Genomic DNA, 6,073 nt, shown 5'->3' on the forward strand with positions numbered 1-6,073 from the left:
AAACAATATGCGTGACGTGATTGCTGTGAGTCTTCAGATGACTAATTAAGAGGCATCTGTACAGAGATCTCCTGCTAGCAGTACAACACAGGAGCAAGCAGTAGTCCTGTTCCTCCAGATCCATTTGTCAACAGCAATTTTTCCCCTGGAAAAATTTCCATTTTAACAGTGCTGTGAATACTGAAAGCAGATGACTTGCTAAGGAAAGACAGGATGGAAAGGCTCTGAACATGTGTTTTGATAGGGCAGATTTCTGTTGGTGCCTTTTAAATGAGACTGGTAATTCTGTCTGACCTGAAAGGAGCAAAGCTACTGGTTCAGGGTTTTTTTCCTTTTTCTTTTCTTGATAGTGAATGTTGCTTGGTGTCTTGCATGCAGCTGGCTTGTGCAAGGTGGCAAAATAAGCATATTCTTGGCTATGTTTCTCTTTCTCCTTGGAACTGATCCCACCTTGATATCGTCACACAGGTATTAATGATGTTGCCTGTAATTTTACGCAAGGGTAATCACAAACCTTCTTCACAAACTTGCTGCTCTGTCTCCTGTAAGATGTTCCAGTTTAAAACAGGATGTGCATCAGATATATTTCTGTCATTATGAACATAACTGGTTTCACACAAATCAGTATGAGAAAATCGTAACTAGTATTTCCTTCCCTTTAATTTTTAGTTAAGATTTATCAAAAAAAGCTAATACCATAGGCTCTTGGTAGTCCACGCTGAGTTTCCTGTTAGTTTCTGTGGTTTAAGCTTATTGTAAGATCACATCTTTCCGGTTTTGTATAATCATGATGTTTTGGATTTTTGTGCTTACCAGCAAAACAATGCAGTTCTGAGTATTTGCAGCCAGGATTACTTCCTATGCTGCATGGTGACTTGAGGAAGAAGGCCACGTAGATGAAAGAAAGTGCCAGGTCTGCAGTCACCATTTAGAAGTTCATTTCTATTCCACAGTCCAACAAGAGACCTGTTGTACAACAGTAATGTAACGAGGAAGGGGAATGGATTGTGGCTCTGGAGCAACAGTGCGTGCCAGCAAAACCTCTTGTCCTGGGCTCTGACGTACGCAAGGTGTTTCTATCATCCCAGATCCAGGTGGTGCGGACAGTCATGGGAGCAACTGCTCTGTTAGTTCCTATGTTTTTGCACTCACAACAGGGAGTGTTGCCACCTTTATTAAGTGAAAGCACACACCTCCTTTGCTCCTTTCTCTTTTAACACAACTTGATGTTTCTGATGTACTGAGGGAATAACTGGAGATACCACAATGAGGGGTGACAGTAATGGGGCAAAGGATCACAGCACTCTCCTGTCAAGTCAACTGATGTTTGCTGTATTGATGGGAGTTCAAATTCTACAAATGTAGCAGCGGTGTTTAGGAGGTGTTTTACATGTGCCTACACAGCCTAAATAGCAACTTCCAGTCTATGTTAATATGCTTGTTTTAAAGATGGCAGATTTCATAGTGCCACTCTATATTATAAACTGGGAGAAGCTGTAGTTCCAGGAAGAATAATCCACATAACGCATGCAAGCTAGCTAATAACCAGTGTCCTTTCATGGTTAAAATGACTGCTTCCATCCCCAGTTCCTCTTCCTACATCCTCCCTTCCAGTTGCCTGTTTCCATGAGCATGATGAATAGAAGGAACTCCACCCTGTCAATTTTCCCTACTTACAATCCTTTCTCAACGCCACACCTCATTACGAATGGATCTGCCACCTTTCCAGGCTACAAATACCCAACAGACCCCAAAGCAGACTTTACTCTGGTACTCCTTAACCGAGGAGCTGGGTTATTGCTATTTTTTAAGCGTGGTGAAACACATCCCTGGTATGTTGGAATCACAGTGTGATCTCTTTCCTGACAATGAGAAATGACAACTTTACATCCATCCATGCTGAAATTGCTTGAAATCAGGAGGGTCAAACAGCCTAAAGCAGTAGCAAGAATGTGATTTTAGCTTATGATTAATCTTAATATGGAGAAAGTGAATGGTAGTTTTAATTGCTTGAGCTTCCGTGAGTTCTCCTTGTAGCCTGACTTTGATAAAGAGCAGTTTATGTTCCTCAGTCATGGACTGCTTTGGCTATTCACTGGACAGCAGGAGGCATTTTTTCTTGGATTTGTATATATAGTGTGAGTTTCTGTTACCAAACCACAGCCAGCATGCACAAATGGAAACTTGCAGATGTGCTAAGTAGTGCACTTAAGGCAGTGCCAGGATCTGCTGTAGCTAAATGGGATCTTTGCCCATGAGCATTTGGGTTTTGTTGCTCAAGTGCAAGCCAGCCTGCTACTGAAAGCAGCACGTCTGATGGTTTAAGCAGGGCTGCAAGTGACTGCGGCCCTTTATATAATATTATATCAGATCCACTTTCTAGCCTTCAAACACACAGTCGATTTCTCACTTTTTTTTCAGTAAGTGTTCTCACAGATTAGTAAGTCATCATAGTCTACCTAGAGTGTGGATAAATGTGCAATAGAGAGCACAAAGCTTTCCAAATTGTGTATTTAAGGCACAGGAGGAAAATTTGTGGTTTTCTTATTTTATATGGAAAACTGCCAGTTTCATGTTCTCGTTACATGACTGTTTTTGTCAGAACAGATAGAAACATATTGGGCTGATGGGCAGATAGCTCTCGCTGAAGCTTGTTGAAGCCACAGAGGCTGAAGTCTTGATCGCTGCATGCTGCAAACAGTTTGCCTCTGGCAAACACATACTTCCAGTTTTGGCAGTGTCTAGTGTTTGAAAGAGACAGAGTGTGATAGATCTCTGGTCAGCTCAGCTGGGCAAACCTGAGACTTGGGTTTTAGACTTTGCACAGGAAAAAAACCTTTTTGCAATATGCCTTGAAAAATACTGGCAAAAAAGACTTCTACTCATCTCAGGCTGCTACCTCCTCAGCCCTTCTACCAAAAACTAAACGTGGTTTCTGTCAAAATAATTGAGATATGCCAGGTCTTAGCAGCCTGTTGGTGACCTGGACTCCCCAGGTTTCTGAGGCAACAGTGCTTTGTGCAAAGGTGCCACAACACTAGCAAATCCCAGTATCCGTGGTAAGACCAAAATGTTCCTCACCTGTCCCATCTCCTTTTACCATCATTTCTCTCTTTTCTTCAGTCAAACAAACAGAAAAGCCAATACCTCGGATTTCCTAAGAATTAGAAGAGTCTTAAGTTTCCCAATGAAAGAAGGTTAGCTGACTCCCATCCTGGATATCCCAGTCACAGATCCGTAGGTTTCATGCTGTTAAATCAGGAGGCTCCGGCAATGACGGCCTGTGCTGGGGATGGAAGGGGCTGGGCTAGGCACCGAAGGAGATGCGGCTCAGGCTCTACAGACATGGAAGAAGTGTGGCCAGCAGGTCGAGGCAGGGGATTCTGCCCCTCTACTCTGCTCTCGTGAGACCCCACCTGGAGTGCTGCGTCCAGCTGTGGAGCCCTCAATATCAGAAGGATATTGACCACTTGGAGCGAGTCCAGAGGAGGCCATGAAGATGATCAGAGGGCTGGAGCGCCTCTCCTATGACGAAAGGCTGCAAGAATTGGGCTTGTTCAGCCTGGAGAAGAGGAGGCTCCGAGGAGACCTCATTGCAGCTTTCCAGTATCTGAAGGGGGCCTACAAGGGTGCTGGGAGAGGACTTTTTACAAGAGCCTGTAGTGACAGGACAAGGGGTAACGGGTACAAATTGAAAACAGGGAGGGTTAGATTAGATATCAGGAAGAAATTCTTCACAGAGAGGGTGGTGAGGCACTGGGACACGTTGCCCAGAGAAGCTGTGGATGCCCCATCCCTGGAAGTGTCCAAGGCCAGGCTGGATGAGGCTTGGAGCAACCTGGTCTAGTGGAAGGTGTCCCTGCCCATGGCAGGGGGGTTGGAACTAGATGATCTTTTAGGTCCCTTCCAACCCAAACCATTCTATGATTCTATGGGTTCAAAATGGCAGCCTCCTGTCGTGCTCGGATCTCGCTTGAAGAAGCTGCGTAGGTGTGGGAATCGCTGCTGTAGGTTGGATCTCTCAATGGCAGTGAGTGGGGTGGGGATGGTTGCAGATCAATAATCAGCACCCTGCGGTTGCTGTAAATTGAGGCTTGAATCTCTGACGAGCTGCAGGAGCCAGGAAGAACCACAGAAATACCTTGGCCTGACATTTTTCACTCACTCATTGCTGCATTAGGTTGACCTAAATAGGAATATCTGCTTAGATCTGGCTTATTTCTGGAGGAAGGGGAGTCGTTGCAAGGGTGGAGAAGCGAGGCTCTCCCAAGCTCTGCCATGCGGGCTGCGCTGGCTCTTCCCTCCCAGATACCGTGTGGCAAGTGTCAGGTGGAGAATTAACAGGGGCTGGCAGCGGGGCCGTGGGGCAGCCGGGATCACATGGAGAGCTGGAGTGGCAACTGAGGACAGCTTATGTATTAAAGAAAGGAGGGAGGCTGAGGGCCAGTGAGGCAGGGAGCCAATCCAGAGATGCCTGTTCCGTCGATTATTAAAATTCAATGAAACCACCGCGGTGTACATTTATTAACAGTCTGATCTCCCTGCTTCAGTTTTTGCCACTTCAACCTTCCGGTCTCCCTTCACTGAGGAATGGTACTCGGCTCCAGCACCACCTCTTGAGCTTGGAAAGCGCCTGATGCTGAAGTCACCCGAGCGGGCAACTTCAGAGAGCTCAGTCTCAGAGGGGGTGCAGCCGAGGACTAGTTTTGCTTGCCGAATCCGCCTTTTCTTCCTTGCACAAGAGAAGCCTGCAGAGCATTCTGCCCACTTGTAGGGAGTTGGTTCTGTGCGAAGAGGTAGCGTGTGACAAATCAGATGTTTGTAACAACAGCTGTACGGCTTCCTTGGATGGAGCAGGGTAAACAGTTATTATTTATTGTTGTTATACTGCCATGACGAGCTAGCAGCGCTACTCGTTTGTAACTTGGGTCTTTCCCAGAAAGACAGTTTGTTGGTTTTAGGAGGATCATAGTGCTGGGGTCATGGCGCTCACACTTCTAAAAGCACCCCTGAAATAATGGAGAGAACCCATAATCTGATATTCCCCACATAGAAGGGGCTGCCTTGGTTTCTCAGGTATTCTGAAACAGGTTAGCCTGGGCATGCTAATGCATTTTAATGAATCTGGACAAGGTCGCCAGATCCCCTGTGTTGCTTGTCTGCTTTGTCCCTGCTTGCACATATGAATGAAGCTTTCCCATATGTAGCCGCAGAGAGCCTCCAGCCAAGTGAAGGGGGTGTGTTATGTGTTTTTCAAATATTTCTATTCACTTCTCAGGTACTCAGTTTGAAACAGAGCTGCCCCATATACTGATCTGCAGAGAAAGGGGAAGAACATATGTTGGTGCTGTTTTCATTACTCTTGATTTTGTCAAATAGGCTGAGCCCCCTTTAAGAGGAGGAGAAAGAGTTGGAATAATTCAGCTCCTTCCTGGAGAATCCAGGGCCAGATGAAGGACATGGGCAGTAAAAATGCTTTTAGTCAGGGAAAAGTCTAGAAAAGGATAGATAGGCTTTAAAGAGATGGTCTTGAGACATCTGAGACTACTGGATGAATGACTTGCAACAAGGAGCTTCTTGAATTAGTTAGGTCAGGAGCTCCTGGTCCTGAAAGTTTTAGTGCGCTGGTGATGATGATCTCCTGCCACCACTGTTGTTAGGATGTCTGAACCAGCCAGCGTCCCTGTGATATGAAACTGCATTACTGTCCCTTACCCTGGTTGGGGCTGCCACAGTGGCATGCTCATGGAGAGCAGTCACTGGGAGCTGGGGATAAACATGCTGGCTCCTCTCAGACAGCAACAGCACAGAACGTGCTGTCGGGGAGTAACAACCACGTGTTTCAAAGGGGAATACTGAAGCAAATTTTCAGCTAGCCAGTCCAGCCCAAGAAGAAATTTCTGTATGTAGCTGGTCCTTCATACTTAAGTGCCTGGTGAAATAATTTCATAGAACCATAGAATGGTTTGGGTTGGAAGGGAACTTAAAGATCATCTAATTCCAATCCCCTGCCATGGGCAGGGACACGTTCCACTAGACCAGGTTGATACAAGCCACGGCCAGCGTGGCCTTG

The sequence above is a fragment of the Eurypyga helias genome, unplaced genomic scaffold (genome assembly GCF_000690775.1).
Source record: "Eurypyga helias isolate BGI_N326 unplaced genomic scaffold, ASM69077v1 scaffold23226, whole genome shotgun sequence".
Classification (NCBI taxonomy): domain Eukaryota; kingdom Metazoa; phylum Chordata; class Aves; order Eurypygiformes; family Eurypygidae; genus Eurypyga; species Eurypyga helias.